Raw genomic sequence first — 22,463 nt, 5'->3', positions numbered from 1 at the left:
CCCTCAAAGGTCCTTACTCTTCCTTTTAGAGTATTCAGCCTGGAAGCTCTGTGTCATTCCTCTTCACAACGAGGCATGTCACCTTTGGTATTCCGCCCTGTAAAAATGTGTTCATCGTGCCAAGGGCAGGCTCTGGTTTCATCCACTGACTTGGGCTCTATTTTACGGGGGCTGGAAATAGGACTCTTAGCCTTTCTCAGAGGGCCCTGTGCCACAGAGGCATAGTGTACTCAAGGGAATGATTCCTTTGGTGAACAGAGATGGACTAGATATATCTGCCTCTGAAGTTGTGTTGCAGGACATTTGGAAAAATCATGGCAAGACAAATTCTGAGTGCAGCCCAGTTCTAAGGCAGCAGCCCAATTGGTTGGCCCTGGCAGGTGGAGTAAGCACAAAACTTCTATTTGGGCATGGCACCTCTCCCCTGTCCTCCTTCCAAGAAGCTGAGTGAATGACTCCCTGTTCTCCTCATGAACCATCACAGCAGCCACACACTTGCATTTAAAAGAGCAACTCCCCAAGTTCTAGCTGTTTCCTGTTAGGGCTATCTTGGAAAGGAGGGGCAACTGACCAGACAGGGTGTGATGTTTCCCAATTCAAGGAGCAAATAAGCCAGGGAGCTGCACTGCATGCTCCCCTGTCCTGAGCTGTCAGCAGTCATCATGCTGTGTGGCTACTAGGATCGTAGGTGAGTTGCCTGACTTGGCCAAATCCTGGTTGTGCTCGACATGGAGGGTTGGTTTTGGAGGGCAATGCCAATGGGGGCTGGTGCTAAGCTGGGTGAACACGTGACCTCATGCAGCCCTCCGTCCCTGGTTCCCCAGACCTTGTGGGGGCTCACTGCCCACAGCAGGAACTAGGTGACCATGCTGTCATGATGCCTAGTGGGGCCAAACCAGCACAGTGCCACCTAGCAGGCCTAGAGCATAGTATGCACTGTCAGGCTTCAGTGGGATCCCCTGTCCTGCCTAAACCTGGAGTCAACCCCGGCCCACTCGGCTGTGCCCCACTAAACCTATAGCTCCACCTCAACTGGGTCAGCGAGTTAGTATCCCATTTCTTGAAAGATCAGGCCCCTGGCCCTAGCTCCTTTCTGCTTCCCTCTTACCATCACTGCCTAGCTGGTGCTTCTTTTCAATCTCAGTCTGAAGCCGCCAGGATCAGAAGCGTCTCTGGTTGCCATGGGAACTGTGACTCTACTGAGCAGTTATGCTGCCCCTCTGTGACCTCAGGAGCTCTCTGAGGTGCAGACACGAGGTCACAGAAGCCACTCCTCAACATACAGGTGGCCCAAGCCTGGAGAAAGCCTCTGGGGAGAGAAATTGCATGCTCCTACTGGAGACTGGAACCTCTGCAACTTTCACAGCGGCCATGCCCAAAGCCCACCCCTTCCACTAAGAATAGAGTCACTCTCCCATCTTTTCCACTCAGGGAATGGGAAGAGTGGAAACCAAAAGTGAGGCGCTTTTCAGAGTGGAACAGATTGAAGATGAAGTATTGAGAGGTCCAGGATATGACTTTGAGCCAGGCATCACACTCCGTTGAATCTTGAGAGAAAGAGCTATAAACCTAACTAGCAGCAGGTGGACATTGCATGAGGAATTTGTGTTTTCTTCCTGCCAGCAAATATCAGTCCTGGGACCCAGGCCCCGTGAGCTATCACCACTACCCTTTTCCTCTTTAGATTTACTGACAGGTTCTGGCTGTGTTCCTGAGGCATATCCTCATTTAGGGAAAAAGTCTTTGCTCAGGAGAAACACCTTCCTCTACCCCATCCCTAAATAAGATGGTAGGCAAGGTCCAGCACCTGCACGTGGATATGCCTTTCGCTCAGATATCTCCTGGTTAGTAATTCTCCAAGGAAAATGTCAGAAGGAAAAAGAGGAGTGAGAAAGGAGTCAGCGGTTTGTGATTGGAATATCTAGGGATCCAGATGTGAATGGTCTCTGATATCCCCCTTCGCACTGACAACCTGAGTATGTTCTGATTTTCACATACACATGCCTCTCCTCCTGCCTCCTCCAACTGGCCTCCACACTCACTGACATCATTTTCTGCTCAGTGCTCAGTTACAAACCTTTTCTCCTTCAATAGATAGAGATAAACTTTACCTCTCATGACGAACAGCTTGATGGTGTCTCTTGATATGCACGAAAGATTCCTTGGAGGATTTCTGTGGAAAGGAAGATGAAGATTTTCTAAGAAATTTGGTGGATTTGTTTGGGGCTGGGTTTTCTGCAGAGAATTTGACAAAGTCAGACCAGTAGAGAATCTAGAGGGTACCTAAAAGTGGATCCTGCAAAGCTGAAGAGATAGCTCCTCTTGGAGAGTTCTCACCTAGCAAGCACAAGGTTCATGGTTCAAATCCCAGGACCCTCAGATGTGGAGGGGAAAGACTCTTTTGTATATTTCAACCCTCCCTCCTCTCATCTTTTTCTCCTCTTTTCATCATCTCAATCTCCACAGTTGAAAAAGAACTAGTTGGACATGCAAGTCGTTTCCAATCAGACTTTCAGGATGGAGCTGCAGTCAACGTTAGCAGTGCTCTCCTGTTCTGCATTTCTTCGCAGATGTTCCTTGATCTGAGTCAACTCACAGCAACTCATAGGTTAGCTCCTTCTCAGGACTATGCTCATAGGGGTTTATCATTAGCAAGTTCTTGAAGAAGACGCTGATCACCAGGTTGCAAATGGCAGGAACTTCAAAATGACAACTGCACTAGCCTTTGGCAATTACCAGGGTTCTTGGTCACACTCCAGATGCTGGGCAACTGAAGTAGACTTGCACAGATCAGCACTTTCCCCGTCAACCTCAATGTCATCTGGAAAACAAGGGGTGAGGATCAAAGACAGCTGCCTTTGGCCCTGGATTTTCTCACTCAGTTTTCCTGGACATTGCATTGCAAATGACTTGAAGTCCAATTGTATGATATGGCGATGCATATGTGTTAGCTTCTGCTGATAGCATTCAGGAGGAACTGGGGGAATGTGCAACCTAGTCTTCCAGTATCACTGGAGGTCCAGTGTGTAGAGAAATGAAGCCCTTTTCTAGACTACTGATAATTTGGATGGAGGATCTGAAGAGTTACAGTGGAGAACTGGCTGAAGGATATGGTGTTCTCATGCGCACCATGGTTCTGGGAATGAGTGGCTCGTGTTTTGCAGGGTCAAAAATGACACAGGAAGCTTTACTGGAAAGAAGTCACACTGAAAGCAGGAAAGCAGAGACACTAGGCACCTGGTGGGTTGGCAGTAGATATAGCCAGCCCAGGAAATAATAAGAATGCTACAATTTGAAAGTGCTTGAGGATAAACTCTTCCTGCTCACTAAGGCCAATCACACTTTTGCATGTTCTTTAACATATCCTCTTTTGATATTCAGCTTTTGCCCATTCCACTGGACACTCTCTTTTGCTTTTGATCAGGAAGATTTGGACTAAATGTCTGATATTGAGGTTCACTCTTGATTTTCAGAGCCATGCTTCTGTGCTGCATATACCAAGGTGAAATCATTTACACTGAAGGTCAATGGAGAAGAGGCTGCGGTGTAGAAAAGCCTTTCCTCAGAGGTCTTGTGCTGAAAAAAACTAAAAATTAGCATATATATCATCAGCTGTCCCTTACAAGCAACAGGAAATAGCCAGGAATTGGCAAGAGGCATTGATGTCCTTGCAGGGGGAATTAGGGTCAGTCATGATGGTTGCTCACAGAATGACCTGGCACTGAGTACCTCCTGTACCTGTACAGTACATTGAAGTTAAAGAAATGTCCTGAAATTTGGACACAGTCCTTAAGCAATGCCCATTTTGTTAGTGTCCCTTCACTGAAGTTGGTTTTCCACACCAACACCCTTCTGCTTTTGATGCCCCTCAAAGGTCCTTACTCTTCCTTTTAGAGTATTCAGCCTGGAAGCTCTGTGTCATTCCTCTTCACAACGAGGCATGTCACCTTTGGTATTCTGCCCTGTAAAAATGTGTTCATCGTGCCAAGGGCAGGCTCTGGTTTCATCCACTGACTTGGGCTCTATTTTATGGGGGCTGGAAATAGGACTCTTAGCCTTTCTCAGAGGGCCCTGTGCCACAGAGGCATAGTGTACTCAAGGGAATGATTCCTTTGGTGAACAGAGATGGACTAGATATTTCTGCCTCTGAAGATGATTTGAAGGAACTGGAAAAATCATGGCAGGACTAATTCTGAGTGCATCCCAGTTCTAAGGCAGCAGAGAAGGTGGTTAGCTCTTGCAGGTGGAGTGAGCACAGAACATCTCTCTGGGCATGGCACCTCTCCCCTGTCCTCCTTCCAACATGCTGAGTGAATGATTACCTGTTCTCCTCATGAACCATCAAAGCAGCCACATACCTGCATTTGAAAGACCAACTCCCCAGGTTCCAGCTGTCTCCTGTTAGGGCTATCTCAGAAAGGAGGGGCAACTGATCAAACAGGGTGTGATGTTTCCCAATTCAAGGAGCTCCTAAGCCAGGGAACTGCACTGCATCCTCCCCTGTCCTGAGCTGTCAGCAGGCATCATGCTGTGTGGCTGCTAGGACCCTAGGCGAGTTGCCTGACTTGGCCAAATCATGGGTGTGCCCAACATGGAGGGTTGGTTTTGGAGGGCAATGCCAATGGGGCTGTGCAAAGCTGGGTGTCCCACACACCCTAATGCCGCCCTCTGTTCCTGGCCCAGACCTTGTGGGTGCTCATTGCCCACAGCAGGAGTTAGTGACCATGCTGTCATTATGCCCTGTGGGACCAAACCAGAACAGTGCCATCTAGCAGGCCTGGAGTATAGTGCAAGCTGTCAGGCTTAAGCAGGGTCCCTTGTCTTGCCTGGTCCCAGAGCAATCCCAGTCCCACTCAGCTGTGCCCCACTAACCCCATAGCTCCACTTCAACTGGGTCAACTGTTTCATATCCCATTTCTTGAAAGATCAGGCCCCTGGTCCTGGCTCCCTTCTTCTTTTCTCTTACTGTCACCACAGAGCTGGTGCTTCTTTTCTATCTCAGTCTGAAGCCGCCAGGATCAGAAGCATCTCTGGTTGCCATGGGAACCATGATGCCACTGTTCTGTCATGCCACCCCTTTTGACCTCAGACACTCTCTGAGGTGCAGGCATGAAGTCACAGAAGCCACTCCTCAACATCCAGATGGTCCTATGCCCTGAGAAATCCTCCGTGGAGAGAGAGAAATTGTGTGCTCCTACCGGAGCCTGGAATCTCTGTGCCCTTCACACCTGCCATGCCCAAAGCCCACCCCTTCCACTGAGAATATAGTCACTCTCCCATCTTTTCCTCTCAGGGAACGGCAACACTGGGAACCAAAACTGAGGCCCTTTTTAGAGTGGAAATTATTGAAGTTGAAGGATTTAGAGATCCAGGATATGACTTTCAGCCACTTATCTCACTCCATTTAATCTTGGGAGAAAAAGCTGCGAATATAACTAGTGGCAGGTGAACATTGGAAGAGGATTTTTTGTTCTTTCTGCCAGCAAATACCAGCCCTGGGACCCCAGATCCCATGAGCCATCACCACTTCCCTTTGCTTGTTTAGATTTACTGACAGGGTCTGGCTGTGTTCTTGATGTATTCCATCATTTAATGAAAAAGGCTTTGCCCAGGAGTGACACTTTTCTCTACCTTACCCATTAAGAAGATGGTAGGCAAGTTCCAGCACCTCCACTGGGTTGTGCATTTTGCCCAGTTATCTTCTGGTTACAAATTGTTGAAGTACAATGTCAGGAGGAAAAAAGGAGTGAGGAATGAATCAGTGGATTATGATTGGAATGGCTAGGGATCCATGTGTGAATGATGTCAGAAATCTCACTTCATACAACCTGAGCATATTCTGATGCCCACGTAGGCCTGCCTCTCCTCCTGTCCCCCTGGCCTTCATGCTCATTGATATCATTTTCTGCTCAGTGCTCAGCTACAACCCTTTTCTTCCTTCAATAGAAAGAGACAATTTTTTCCCCTCATGACGCACTGCTCTATTGTGGGTCTTGATGTGCACAAAAGGTTTCTTGCAGGATTGCTGTGAAAAGAAAGATGAAAAGTTCCTTAGGAATTGTTTGGCTTTGTCTGGGGCTGGGTTTTATGCAGGGAATTTGACAGAGTCAGAGGAGTAGAGGACCTAGAGTGTACCTTAAAGGGGTACTGTGAAGCTGAAGAGATAGTTCCTCTAGCAAAGTGCTCACCTAGCATGCACAAAGGCAAGATGATGTGGGGGAAAATAAAAAAAAAAAAATCTCTTTTGAATATGCCCACTCTCTCTCATCTCAACTTTTTCCTCCTCTTTTCATCAACTGATTTCCCAGTTGAAAATGTATCATTTGGACATGCAAGCCCACTCCACTCAGACTTTCAGCATGGAGCTGCGGTCAACAGGTATAATGCATAAGAAATCAAAAGAATTATCCCTCCAGAGAAATTAAAAATTTCCCAGAAATAAATTTTTAAAAATACTCACAAAATATCCAAATTGCCAATTTTTCTTTCTCTCCTTGTAATAACGTTTCAACATGATCTGTTCATCAATATTGTTTTCTTAATGACTGATACTTCTTACTCATTTGCTAGTGAATACCTTCATATCTAAAGTGTTTTTTTTTTTTTCCACTATTCTGATGAATTGATTTTCTTCTTTTAGAAGGCAAACTATTTGTTCAATCCTTCTGGTCAATGGCTATCTTTTCTGACATAATGTTTTCCCCCCTGGGCCTACCTTAGTAACCCAGAGACTATTCTACTTAGTACCTAACAAATTGACCTGTACAATTTTTCTATACAAATCTAATTCATTTGCTTCCAGAATGTTGGGGATTTTTTTTTTTTTTTGTCATCTCAGTGTCAATAGTTCTAAATATTTGAACCAAGAACTGAATAAGTTTTTGGTAAGAGGTAGATGGAAAAAAGGTACCTTTTCTGGAGATTGGTATAAAGAGTGGCTTAAGGAGTGAGATTATCAGCCAGAGGCAAGAAATGGTAAAAACAGGGAAAGCTTGGCATGACATAAAGAAAAGCACCAAATGGATCCATATTAGTATGACCATACTTGAGGAGTAATGACAGAGGACAGAACAGGCAGGGAAAGGATAGAGGCTGATGGCTGCATATGCAGTATAGCTAGACCAATATCAATGCTGTGGGTGGTAGACATGAAGGGCCTTTGTGTGAATACAGATGAATAATGAGAAGGCAACAGTGCAGTGTGATGTTCATGCAGGCCTGAATGGAGGGAGTGTTTCCAGAAATACAGAGGATAGACAATGTTCAGTGACCTGTATAGAATAAAGTTTAATTTAATAAACAAATATAAAGAAGCTGGGCCAGCTGAAATGCTTCCTCTGTTTCCTTTGCATTTCTTTCCAGGGTTACGTACCTTATTTCCTCTTCCTGTTAGCTATTCAAAAGCAATTTGTAGAGCTTTGGTCTTGATTAAATTTATTTTACATTCTTTGGATTATTCCTACTACAATTTCTTCCCTATTCAGTAGTTGTATTGAAAATTACATAAATTTGTTACAAGATATATAAACCAGGAGACTTATGACTGAGCCGCATCCACAACATTATTTACTTACTAGCTGACTGACTCATTTATTTATTTCTGAGATAACTTCTTGCTAAATTGCTTATGACTTCCCTCTTCACTGAGGCTGGCCTATAACCTGCGATCCTCCTATACCAGTCTCTGGGTTCACTGTGATTTCTGGTGTGTCATGTTACTTGGCTAGGAACATAATTTTCTATCTTCCTTGATTTTGTCCTTTTGCTTTCCACAGAGATATGTTCAGAAAAAACATACTCCTGCTTTCACTGGATCTGGTTATGACTGAATTAACATGCAACAGCTCTTCATTTAGACTTTCTAAAGGCAGTTCCTTCCCTTGCAAATCAGAATGTGGTCCATGGATCAGGAGCATTGGAAACATCTTTAAATGTTTCAGAAATTTGTATGCAAAAACCTGTTGAGTACAATGTGCATTTTGAACATGGCACCCAATATTTGATCACTGAAGTTTGAGCATTCTTGAATATAGCTACTCTTCTTCCAGTTCCTCTAACATAACTTGCCTATTTGAAATCCTTATATTTTGTTCCCCAAATTGTAGGTGTATTAGTATTCATAATCTTTCAATGAACATTTTATCAGGTTATACTTTGCTGATCCTTTCATAATAGTCCTACCTTTATTCATTTCCAGATTATATTACTCTGCACCATATTTACTTTTCTAGGAAGTCAGAACCTTTCATATAAAAATAAATTATATACATCTATGGTGGATCATATGTGTTTATATTTATTTATGGCAAACCAAATATAGCCCTGTGAGATGTGGTATGCATTTCTTAATTACTTTCCAATGTCGATAAATAAAATTACTGTTGGAAAATTTTACTCTCAGACCAGTGTTGTTACTGGAAACTCAGTTTTATCTAAAGCTGTGCTCTTCCACTTTCTAATGTTTAACCTGAGTTTACCTCCCTTCAAAATGTGCTCCCACTTCTTTTGCTTTATTTTGTTGTCTGTGATATTTAACTTTCTTATTCTTTGTTCTCTCTTCTCCTCTCCACTTTTATATTTACCGTTTCTTCTGATATAATCTATTGGAAGCCAATAGATTCTTATTTAGCAGAATCAGACTAGGCTGAGCCACAGGATGCAGAGGCCTGATTTCCAGGTACTAACAGGCACAAAATTCTGTCCCAGATTACCAGAAGCATATGTTGCTTCATTCCAGTGGTTCTATGTCCTTCTGGAATAACTCCCCTAAGAGAATGGCTTCCCTAACTCCACTCTATCCTGTCAATCACAGAAGAAGCTCCTCCAGATATTAAACCCATTTACCTGTGTACTAAAAATAAAGGGGAGTTGGATGAGTAGTTGTTGTTAGAGGTCAGAGATGGTGTGGAGAAACCTGTCATGCCCCCTCTCATTTAAAAAATGTATTGGCTCTTGTGTGTTTCTTGAGTACATAAGTTTTTGGGAAATAGACTAAAAAACCACCAACATCCTCCTCCAGCAGTTAACCCTTTCCTCAGCCACGTGGGACGTGGCAGAGAGGACCTCCACACTAAGCAGATCCTGAAATGAAATTCAACTACTTTATTGACATACTCAATTTAATCTGTTACTGAAACTTAATAGGATATGTCACTTATTACCATCTCACCCTTTTTCCTTTCTATGTATTTATTATGTTTAATTATTCAACTATTAGATTCTACTAGTACCCATGTTTTAAATAAACATTATAGCCAATGTTATTTTATAATATGTGGTTCTTACCTTCTATTGGTCCTGTTATGCCACGTTTTTCTCTTTGATATGCATCACCAGATAAATGACCAACGCATTTCTGAGAAAGACTTGGGGAGATGCCCTGGCAAAATTAATATCAATAATGAGGTACATAAATAAAACCAAGAATTAGGAGTTGGGATGGCATCAAACTAAAAAGCTTCTACACACTGATGGAAACAATTATATAACATAGAAAATAAGCCTACAGAACAGGGGAAGATTTTTGTCACCTTATTCTCAAATATGGGATTAAAATACAGAATATGTAAAGTTCTTACAAGTTATCTCCAAATAAAAAATGACTCAAGAAATAAATGGACAAAAGAACTGCAGAGATACTTCTTAATAAAAGAAATTCAAAGGACAATAAGTATGTGCAAAAATGTTTAACATTTCAAGTAGTAAGGGAAATACAAATCAAAAGTAAGTTGAAACTTTACTCCAGTTAAAATGCCTACTATTAATAAATGTTAACAGGAATGCAAGGAAAAGGTTCACTCATCTGTCATTGATGGAACTGCAAATTAGCAGCATCACCCTGGAAAGCATTATAGAGAAACTTCAAAACGATAGTAATAGGACCACTGTATGATCCAGCTATCTCAGTTACTGATACATATTCAAGGGTCTAAAATAAGCATATTATATAATGGTAGAAACATAACGTATATAGCAGCACAATTCAACATAGACAGGAAATGTAATCAGTCTAGGTAGCAATCAGCAGATTAATAAACAAAACTTATATTTATATATATATACACACACATATATACATATATATATAAAGAAATATATATGTGCATGTTTGTGTATAAAAGATTTTTTAAAAATATTTTTATTTTTAGATGAACACTATATTTTTTTTAATGTGGTGCTGAGGATCAAATGCAGTTCCTCACATGTGCCAGGCAAGTGCTCTATAACCAAGCTACCATCTCAGTCCCTATAAAGAAGTTTTACTAAGTTATAAATGAAAATAAAGTCATGGCATTTGCTGGTAAGTGAATGAAACAGGAAAATATATCATGCTAAGTAAAATAGACAAGATACATAAAGTAAAAAGTTTCTGTCATTTGAAGAATGTTTTCTATCATTTGAAGAAGCTAGACAAAAATAAAGGGTAAAAATGGGGAGTTTTATGAAAAATAAAACAGATGAGTAGGGGAAATGAATTAAGGCTGGAGAGAGGAAGAAAAGCAAAGAGAGCAATGGTGGAATGAATCTGAACAAACTTTCCTGTGTACACATGTGAGAATACCACTGTGACTTTGACCTTTATGTATATCCATAAGGCACAAATTAAGACAACTATAAACAAACAGTAGAATGATCTGTGAACTAGAGAAAGGTAATATCAGAAGGGAGGATGGAAGGGAATGGGAAAGTATTGGGTACTTAATTGGAGAAAGTTTTATTCCATGCTTTATAATTATGTCAAAATTAACCCTGATGTTATGTGTAACAATAATGAACTAGGAAAAAGAATTAAACCACAGTAAAATATACAAAAAAAAGTATGATCACTTGGAAAATGAACAATACATCTGCCTGTCCAATGGATCACTGATGAAGTTGGGGTAAATTTTTAAAAACCTCAGAATGAAATGAGAATAGACATACAGCATCCCAGAATCTATGGGATACAATAAAAACAGTTCTTTTCTCCAGTGTTTTATTTTCTTTTATTGAAGCATATTTATACATAATAGTGGGATTCTTCATGACATATATGTAAATTTGCATAGTAGTACCTTTCTTTTCCCTTCCCATCTCTCTCCCATGATCTAGCAAAAGCAATTGTAAGAGGAAACTTCATAAAAATGACGCTCTACATTTAAAAATCTGAGAGATTTCAAACAAAAAAACTAATGTTGCAACCAAAGGTATTAGAAAAGCAACAATAAATCAGTTTGAACAAGTACAATGAACGAAATACTACTTATCAGAGTTTAAACTATAAAATAGAAAATAAAGGAAAATTACAAAGTAATAAAGAAACAGAGTTTATTTTTGAAAAGGGAATCAAAATTGACAAACCCCTAACCAAGGTAACTAAAGGAAAGAGAAAGAAGAAACAAATAAATAAACCTAGAAACCAAAAGAGAAATATTAAAACAGACATCACTGAAATCCAGAACACAACTAGGAATTATCTGGAAAAACTTATTGTTCAATAAACAGGAACATCTAGAAAAATATTATGAAGACTGACATGGTAAAAAAATGAAATGCCTAGAATATACATATGAAATAGTAGATATGAATCTAAACAACTCAAAATATAAATCAAAGGAATGCAAAATTCCAACCTAATAACAGACCTATATTGAAGTAGTAATAAAAAGCCTCCAGGACCAGAGGTGAACACAGGGCTGAATTTTATCAGATGTTCAAAGTAGAACTGATACCAGTGCCCCACCATTATATGTAAGAGAGAAGGAAAGACACTTCCAAAGTAATTCTACAAAGTTAGTATTACCTGATTGAAAAGGAAAATAAGGACACAACAAGAAAAGAAAACTACAGGCCAATATCCTTGAGGGTTGTATTCTAAAAATCCTTATAAAATACTTGCAAAATATATTCAACATCACATTAAAATCAACAAACACTGCTGGACAAAGTGGTGTTTCCCTGAATTTCCCAGAAATTCAGGAGGTTGTGTCAGGTGATTTAGTTTCAGTCCACCTGGGCAATTTAGAGACCTGGAATCAAAGTGAACAACAAAAGGGGCTAGAGGTGTGGCCAGTTGTGGATTACACCTTGGTTAAGTCTCTGGGGTTCACACACACACACACACACACACACACACACACACACACACACTATACACCATGAACCAGTTGGTTTTATTCAAGGAATGAAATAATGGGTTAATATATGAAAACTAACAAAACAAATACACCAGATAAAGAATCAAGGGCAAAATCATAAGTTAATTGCTATAGCTGCAGGAAATGTCTTTGGCAATATTCAGTGGCCCTTCATTACAAAGCCCTGAGGAACTAGAAAGAAGAGGAACTTACCATAACATACCAAAGACTAAGTATAACTTTACCTTCATAAATGAATTCTTTCTATTTATATTAACCAAGCCATATTTTTGGCTTGCATTCTGATTCTTTTGTTATATGATGACTTACCACAGAATTCACTACTCCCACCATATTCTACAAATGTTGATTCTATACATAAACCACAACTGTTGCAATCCTTGTTATTAGAACCCTGAGGGCTTAGACTTATATCTAGGTTGTTTTGCATCATTATGTGCATATGAGAGAAGATATGTAAAAACAATTGAGAAAATCTTTTTTTTTTTTAATTTTACCTTTGGGTCAACTAATGTGAAGAGAAAACCTAGAATGTTCTTTATGCTGCTGTGTTCTACAAGAGTGGTTTCAACCACCTTTTTCTTTTTATGATCAGCATTACAGTTGTCAGGTAGTGTTCTGATTTCTGGTTCCCTAGTGTCAGTGTTTGCTTCTAAATTAATAAAAACAAAGTAGAGAGTATATGAAAAAGCTCCACAATTTCAAATCAATGAGCAGCTCAGCAATAGGTATTCTTCAAATATTTTACCCTCTTTCCTTGATTCATTAGATGCTTGATGTGATTCTCCTTCTTCTTTGGGGACATTCTAAGAAAGAAAAAATATTTAGGTGTAAATGCACCAAATATGAAAAATTATTCTAATAGTTTCCTTTACTGCAGGATATAAGAGAAAGATAACACATTTCTGAGGCATTCCAATATAAAATCATACTTCAATTCTTCAACTTACTAATTCTTCTCATGGGAGTGAGAATGATTAGAGATAAGAGAGATCTGAAATATTACTCCCATTACCTTCAAGATAATTTCACAAATACTGACATTCATAAAACTATTTTATTAATCCAAATTACCTAGGATAAATTATAGTCATCTGTAGTTTAGAGTGCTTTTAAAAAAGTTAAAAATTTAAATGTGATATTTTGAATGAGCTTTTGTGACTTATATTGGCACAAATTATCTCATGAGATGAAAGCATGAGACCTGAGCTTTAAGAGTACCTTATAAATAAAATCGGTTGAAATCACAAAGAGTATAAACTCTGTCCATCCTGTGTATCAAATAGCTAACAATAAATGTAAATATAACTGTTGATCCTTTCAAGAAAGAGAAGAACGGTGCCACAATCTTTTGGGAGCAGTGAATGAAAACCACACAAGGTTATTAAAAGAAAAGATTTACTAAATATTCAAAGAATGGTGACAGAGATGGCTCAAAGAACAGATGTTGGAGAGATGTTTTCTGCAAGGGAGTCTTGGGAGTAAATCATTTAAAAAAATAAGCAAATCTTCATCTTAAGTTCAAATATATGCTTCATGATTACAGGATGCTTGGAGGATATTCTTATTCCTACTTTAATATTTATGACATTTCTGTAACTTGTTTGCTTCTTTTTATGGCATCAATTCAAGATAACTCATGTGAATTTATATATCCAAGACATCAAAATTGAATACAAATTAAAGCATAATATTTTTTAGAATTCAGTAGAGTTAACTGATAGTGATTTCATGCATGTTATTTAGAATACTTCATTATATAACAATTTTTTCTATAAATCTATTCATGTTCAAAAAATTAAGTTTTTTATATTTGAAACCTTTTTGTAGCTGCTCCAGAAAATATGCAAATATATTAATTTTGAATAGCTCATTAAAATTTGAAAGCCATAAAGTGAATAGTTACATAACTAAGCAAATTACTTTTAACATTTGAAATCTTTGAATATGTCATAAGGACTTGGATACTTTTAGGCACCATGATACAAATAATTATGAAACTAACATCATCATATGGTTATTCAGAGTTTCTGCTTCTAGAACTGGTTATTATTTTGCACAAGATATCTATTTTAAATTAGAGAAAGAGTTTTAAATATACTTAGTGGAAAGAGCCAGAAAGCATGGTGAAGTCCTTTTTAAAAGCAAATATATAATAATTTTATTGCATTTTCAAACCTTTATTTATTTACTTAGTTTTATGTGATGGTGAAGATTGAACCCAGTACCTCAATGCTGTACCATTGAGCTACAACTGCTGCCCCTAATCCATAAATTAATATACATATCTAAATTTCTATGTTTCCCTAATTTCTAACATTATTTTGGTGTAAAAATGGAGCCAAGAATAAAAATAATGAAAAAGTTCTCCTAGAAATGTATGGTAGTAAAGTATAAAGGGTCCAATAAAAAAAAAAAACCTACAAGCAATGTTCTTTACTTATTTCACATTAAAGGCATAAGGGAAATTCCATGATTCTACAAAAAAAATGAGCATGAATGCTAAAAATCATGTAAGTATGACTTAAATTTCACACTAATGTAAACCTAACAAAAATCCTTGACAATATTTCCTATTTCTTCTGCACTGAGAAATTTATTCCTAATACAGTTTAACAGTCATATGTATTTTGAAGCCCAATGTCCAACCCCCACACTAAACTACTCAATGAACACTGACATTTATACATGTTAAAAAATATCAACATAATTCTCTTAAAATGTTTTTGTTTTTCCTGAGCGAATTTCCAAAAATATATCAGGAAAATCATTGCTAAGTTTCAAGTATTAACACCTCAAAACTCAATATTAACAGGAAGAAAATTAATTACACAAAAGATCACTTTACCTTTAAGTGAGATTGATAGTAGAGCTCATCCAATGTAAGACACCATCAGGATCAGTTTCAGTGGGATGACCTTACGGAAAAAATGTTTAATAAAGTGGGTAGGTAGGTTTTTCTCAATTAAACTCTGGTGAAAACTTGGATTCACCTACAGGAAATGCTATTTCTTGAGTGATTTGATTAAAATCAAATTAGGTTGTTTTATAAAACTCTGCCTCAACTTTTTCAAACTATGAAATAGTCAATGAACATACCTATTTTGTTTTAGGATCTTTAATTTATTTATCTGTGTTTGGTGCTGAGACACTAAATCAGTGCCTCACATGTCAGTCAAGTGCTCTACACTGAGCCACAATCCAGCCCCTCAATGAACACACTCTTTATTTTTATTTATTTATTTATTTATTTATTTTTAATTTTTTTAATGTAAACAAATGGGATACATGTTGTTTCTCTGTTTGTACATGGCGTAAAGGCATACCATTTGTGTAATCATAAATTTACATACAGTAATGCTGATTGATTCTGTTATTTTTTCCCTTCCCCCCACCCCTCCCACCCCTCTTTTCCCTCTATACAGTACTTTCTTCCTCCATACTTGCCCTCCTCCCTAACCCTAACTCTAACCCTAACATTAACCCTTCCCTCCCCCCCATTATGTGTCATCCTTCACTTATTAGCGATATCATTTGTCCTTTGGCTTTTTGAGATTGGCTTATCTCACTTAGCATGATATTCTCCAATTTCATCCATTTGCCTGCAAATGCCATAATTTTGTCATTCTTTATGGCTGAGTAATATTCCATTGTATATATATACCACAGTTTCTTTATCCACTCATCAATTGAAGGGCATTTAGGTTGGTTCCATAGTCTGGCCATTGTGAATTGAGCAGCTATGAACATTGATGTGGCTGTATCTCTGTAGTATGCTGATTTTAAGTCCTTTGGGTATAGGCCAAGGAGTGGGATAGCTGGGTCAAATGGAGGGTCCATTCCAAGTTTTCTAAGCAATCTCCACACTGCTTTCCAGAGTGGCTGCACTAATTTGCAGCCCCACCAGCAATGTATGAGGAACACACTCTTTAATTCCATTTCAGACTGACAGCCACTATATTGGCAGAACTTGAGAACAATTTATTCTCAGAAACTGCCTGTCTTGAAGGCTGAACTTGAAATACGATTAATAGCTGTCATAATATTTTCTTTTACCTGAAGTGGAACAAACATTTGATAACCCAAGACAAGTTAGCAAGATGCAGGCTGCCCTCTCTCTTGGTTATCCATGGATCAAAGACTAAGTAAGCTGTCTTGTAAATTGTGGTGCTGGTTCTTCAGCATGAATATCACCTAAGAAAATACCCCAGTTTGCAGGGTGTGGTGATGCATGCCTGTAATCCCAGAAAGTTGGGAAGTTAAGGCAGGAGAATTTTAAGTTCAAAGCCAGTCTCAGCGAACTAGTGAGGCCCTCTACAACTTGATAACACCCTTTCCCAAAACAGAACATAAAACAAAATGGCTTGGGATAAGTCTCAGTGGTTAAGCATCCCTGGGTTTAGTCCCCAGTACAAAAAAAGAAAGGAAAAACAAAAACAAAAATAATTTAGCACAAGCAAGGTCCTAAGCAAGTCAGGGAGACTCTGTCTCTAAACAAAATATAAAATAGGTCTGGGGATGTGGCTCAGGAGGTGAGTGCACCTGAGTTCAATCCTCAGGACCCATCAAAATAGATAAATAAATAAATAAACCTATTGCTTCCCTTTACCCACAAACAGTATACTGAAATTCATAAAAATTTTAAAAAAATTTAAACACTGAATGTTCAAGAATATGCTGTTATTGGGAATACTATTGTCAGGCACACTGAAATAGTATGCATCATAAAATACCTTTTTACCTGTATAGGTCTCACTTTATTCAGATCCACATGAACTAGCAAGCACTTATATTTGCAGGCAATCAGATACTCAAGAGGAAAGATTGCTACAAAAGTAGAATACTGGTAATTGTGCCTGTGTTTCCCTAAATATTATTGAAATATCATTTTTCCTCTGGGATCCAACTCCCCAGTTTCTCATTTTCAGGACTAAGTGGCACACTCCATCTTTTAAATCTACATTCTGTGAAGATGCAGATTCCTGACACAAGGTTACACTCAAAGGACCAAGAGTCAGAACTCTTTGTTTTTGTTTCTGATTCTTGAAAATAAGCTAAATGGGGTCTCAATTATAGGCCTTAGCATAAACACATTACCAACTACTGAAGTGAAGCTCTTTGATGACTTGCCCATAAGTTATCTCCATGATCTACCATGATCTACAACACATATACATGGGAATGACATCAGTGAGTTAGAAAAAGTGGAGAACAATGGAAACCTGCTAGAGGTTATAGATCCATGTATTCCACAGATTCTAGTCCCCAGTGTTCTAGTCTCTAACCCACTTTCACATTTCTGTAAACACTGGAATCTTTTCCCACTGGCTCAAATTGTTTTAATATCTTTCAACAGAACCTTGAATTTTGTCACTTATTACAATTAAATGAACAAGAGTATAATGGGACTATCAGAAATTCGTTCAAATTCTATTTTAATATGCCTTTCTAGAGAGCATCCCATATTCTATGTCCTGAATATCTGTTTTGTTGTTAATCAAACTGGTCATAAACCCCAAGGTTTTGATCTATTTTATATAACCCTTATTTCTACCCAATGCAGTGATGTTCCTCCTCAGTCTTGCCCTTCCCTTGGTTAGCTTCACTCTGATATTCTACCTCTGGCCTCACTTAGTAATCCCATTTCTACCCAGTTCATTTGCTTTCCACAGTAACTTTTACCCTGTTATGTCTGTTGTAAACACATTAACTGCAAGGCAATAATAAGGAAAAGTACTGAGTTTAGAATTGAGGAGCCTCAGTTCAAATATCTTTGCTACCCATTTCAATACTCAGAAAGGTCTCTTTAATATCTATAAGTTCAGGTTCCCCTCATGATCATCATTTGGCCAGCATGTCAAACACATATTGAAGGATGAGAGGGTATATTTATTAGCTGCTAAATTTTTTTTAAATTCTGAAATTTACTGAGCTTTTTATTCAGTCAATAGAAAAAAGAATATTCAATTGAGAGAATAAAAAAAGAAACAGCAAGAGAGCACAACAGAAAGTAAAAATAAAAATTGAAGAAAAAAAACTAATCATAGAAAAAGAAAAATAGTATAAAGGAAAAAATTCTTCATAAAACTAAATATGAACAGTAGCCTGAAGGGAAATGTAACTCTTGATTTATAAAACAGCTTTATAAAAACAGAACTACATAGGGGCAGGGTATTGAAGGAAACCAAACTGGAAAATCACGAAGTAGAGATATCTCTATACAGAGAGTTAATATATCTAATATAACATAGTCTACACAAAGGTATTTTTGATTTCAAGTAAAATAATTCCTCTACAGAACCAGCATGGTCTTGTTTATGAAGAAAACATGTGACCACAGCTCTGTGAGATTTTTCCTAAAACTCTTTAAGCAGGCTGCTCAGATAAATAATGAATCAGAATTAACATACAACTGATTTTGCCCTTCTGAATTGATGATATTGACCTGCAACTTGATTCTAGTTCTGCACTGGCATCGACTTATACAGTGGGGGAATACAATGGAGTTGTCAGCCAGGCAAGCTTACAGTCTAACTGCAGGCCTAGTATTTATTAATTATGGGAACATGGGACAAAGAGTCAACTTCTATAAATGATAGTTCTTTAATTAGTAAATAACAGGTTTTATTATTATCAGCACTTTCAAAGTCACCATGATGACTTTAATAAACAAGTGTTAGGAACAATTGTCTATCCTAGACTGGAACACTGAAAAAAAATCTTTATTCCTTTTATCTACATTCTCTAATCAGTTAGCATAGTATCTTTTAAAATGTATAAAATCCTACATGTTTATAGGGTCATCTGTAGAATTTTCATCCACTATTAAAGAAGAGAATAAAGTGTTTATTTAATCAACAATAGAAAATATGTAATATTAAATGTGTATAACTGTGATTCTTTGTTGCAGAATATTCCTCTGGGCCCATATAAGAAGACTTTCCTATAATAGATACTAATTATATTTCTGATTGGCAGTTAATGAATTAAGAATTCCTATGTCCCAAACTTTGTACTTTTCAAATGCAAGGAAGAAACATAAGATTTATACAAAATTTGATACCTGAAAGTAAACAGTTGGTCCCATGACTGTAATTTTCACTAAAAATTGCAAGATGGACAGAAACAATATTTGCAGATTCAGGAGCATAAAGAAAGTGTCAAATACCATAATTTTTCTGGACTGATTGCAGTAGGAACAATTATCAGAGAATATTCTTATGTTGTTATGACAACAGCTCCAGTAGAGGAAACACAACATAATAATTTGAAAATATTTTTCTTATTTATACAAAATTATGTAAGATTTCAGGGACCAAAATTAAATTAACCTAAAATTTCTTTAGACAATATCATTTCAGATTATAAATTTCCTACAATTAGTTGCATAAATAATCATGAATTCTAGACTATTTAGAAAGTAATTAAGAAGAGTATGAATGTAACATACATATGTATATAAAACAGTATGAATGTAATATATATATACATATATATATATATGTATATATATATAAACTGTTCCTCTGCCATCAGAATAGTCTTGTTTCTATTTATTTATTTTTACACCAGGAACTGAACCCAGGGGAGCTGAATTTTTAATTTACTAATTTTTAATTTTTTTTTAATTTTTGAAGTAGTAGTGTCTTGCCCAGTTGCTTAGGGCCTCAATAAGTTGCTGAGGCTTTAAACTTGCAATCCTCCTGCCTCAACCTCCTGAGCTGCCAAGTTTATAGGACTCCTGACACTGTACTCAGCATACTCCTATTTTTTGATATAAGCCATGAACACCAAGAAAAATTCACTTTCAGAAATCTTACCTGGGTTGATATTATCAGAATTTTTAGGTTCTGATTTCATATATTGAAGAATTAATTCCCTATGACTATGTATGAAAAATTAATAAAATTTGAATTTTAATATTGATATGAAAAACAAAAACCATATTCAATAGATAAAAATGTTTTAGAAAACATAAATATAAAATTAGACTTTATAAAATTTTACAAATTTGTCATTCCACACATTTTGTTAAATTGACAATTATTTGTAAATTGTCCTATTTTCTTTTGTTTTTTAAATGGGATTTCACAATGATGTCTGGGCTGGTCTGGAATTCCTGAGCTCAAGCAATTCTCATGCCTCAGTCTCCCAAATAGCTGGGGTGAACACACACATGGCCACTGCACCCATAAGCTTATATTAAGAAAAAAGAAAGATGTAATGATCATGCATTGAGAGCAATAAGATAAATATATTAAATGATAATGGATAGCTTGAACTCAGAGAATGTCATGACCCTATAAACAATAGCTCTTTCTTCTTGCATAATTAATTTCTCTTAAGATTAAGGACTTCTTCCAAAAATAAGGTTGAACCCTAACTTAAAATAATGTTGTAATTTTTAAGTCTAAGTGTGTATTACCATAAACACTCAGGGACTGCAATCAATAAGGGCATTTTGTAGTAAAAAGTAATCATCACCAGACTGCAGAGCAACACAGCAGCAATAGACTTGACAGAAGCAAAAGCATTTTAAAAGTCCTCTCCCCCCTCCTTAGACTTTAAGAAAATCCTCAGGTCCTCAACAAATTAAAGGACAGTGGAAAAGCTAATTTTCAGGGGAGAGTATAAAGATTTTTCTGCTCAACTGGGCATTTCAAGATCCAAATAGCTAATTCAGAAAAAGTGTGACGTGGTTTATACCCCATGGTCAGGAATTATACTTGGAATGACAGAGATATGGCTGGGAACCATGATGATAAAAGCTCTAAAACTCTAAGATACTGACTAGTGATGCATTTCTGTGGAACAGCAATTCACTAGGATGTATAAGGAGATGAGGAAAGAAAAGAGAAGGAGAGGGAAGAAAGGAACCTTGTAGAATATTCACAGTCATCACCACTTCTCATCTGGACTCTTGCAGGACTGCTGGCTGATGAAGTACTCTAACAAACTATTGATTCATACATAGCTGTACCATGAAATTTCACCTCATGTGTAAAATGCAATGACTGTTATTATTTTGAGCCGCCAATCAAGGTTGATTAGTATTTTAATGTAAACACTTACCCACCATGACCACTAGCAGCAGCATAAGCTAACATCATCTCTCCAAAGTTATCTGTAGCAGAGACATCAATAACATTCTGGAGAAGCAGCTCAGCTACGTGTTCTGATTCGTGTTCCAGATCAAACATGAGGGCTGTTCTACACTAACAGAGATCATTTCAACCTTAAGTATTTTAATAGAGTTATTTGAACAGCTAATTTATAATATTTTTCCAATTCAACATCTTACTTTACAGATACTTGTAAGGTATAAAGCCGCCTGCCTCCCCTGTTACAGAAATTTCCCACCTCCCAACCACTTGTCAATCTGTGCTCTGCCCGCCTCTTACATTATAGGAATTTTTGGCTTACACTGCTGCCATCTTCCTGCCTCCCATGTTATGTCCTAATATGCTATTGGCTCATCAGTCTGCCTGCAAGAATTTTCCTCCATGATTGGTTGTTTCCAGTCCACAACATTCCAATATCTGGGAGAAGCCATACACCATCAATTCTCTTTTCTTTTTCTTTCTTTTCACCCCAAGGGGACATGAATCTTCCGCATAAATAAAGTCTCTTGCATGAGATCTCGTGTCTGCAGAGCATTTTTTCTGGGAGCTATTGGCGAGCCACAACTGAACTGAGACCCCTAATAATACTAACAGACATAAACATCTTGGGACAGCAAATGTTCAGTTTTGCAAATCACCTAAAATCAAAAAGAAAAAAAAGAGAAACTTCTTTTCCCAATGAGGGAGAAGTTACAAACTTAAAATCCTTCAATGAACAGTAACTATGATTATGTCATTTATCAGAAAATGGTGAAGATTTCAATGAAGAAAGCTCCATTTCTTTCCTAGTGTGATGTACTGTATTGTAACTCACAGTCAGCTAAAGATATAACAAAACATGTTATTTCCAGGCTGCTAATAATAATAAAAATAGTAATAATAATAAAGATCAGGAAATATATTTATATTTAGTCACAAGTATTGTTTTCAAGGTGATGCACTACAAAAGCTAGCAAAGAAATCTAGTGCATAAATCTAAGGCTTATCTTTTTTCTCTTTATTGACTGTCTATATCTTATCTTTATTAAAAGAAACATTTATCCCATTAAAACTATTTTTTTCCTGCCCCTTCCAATTAAAAACAAAAGCATCAAAATATGTTAAAAATTGACAGCTTCTGGCAAAAAGGAAAGCAATTTAAAACAGTCTACCTACTGACAAAATAATTTTAAAATCTTATTTATGCTAAATACATCATTTCAAA

The 22,463-nt window shown here is 37.4% G+C and overlaps 1 long non-coding RNA gene across 1 annotated transcript in view; it reads left to right on the top strand.

Annotated features, from left to right (window-relative positions):
* LOC306652656 overlaps positions 1-21,200 on the top strand; it is a 77,335-nt gene extending 56,135 nt beyond the window's left edge. Inside the window, exon 5 of the long non-coding RNA XR_013761502.1 lies at positions 20,953-21,200. This is a non-coding gene — a long non-coding RNA (uncharacterized lncRNA). The remainder of the gene's footprint in view (positions 1-20,952) is intronic.
* The last annotated feature ends 1,263 nt before the right edge of the window (positions 21,201-22,463 follow it).

The sequence above is a fragment of the Sciurus vulgaris genome (assembly GCF_902686455.1).
Source record: "Sciurus vulgaris genome assembly, contig: HiC_scaffold_424_arrow_ctg1, whole genome shotgun sequence".
NCBI classification, from domain to species: Eukaryota; Metazoa; Chordata; class Mammalia; order Rodentia; family Sciuridae; genus Sciurus; species Sciurus vulgaris.
This window is presented reverse-complemented; position numbering and strand designations above follow the sequence as displayed.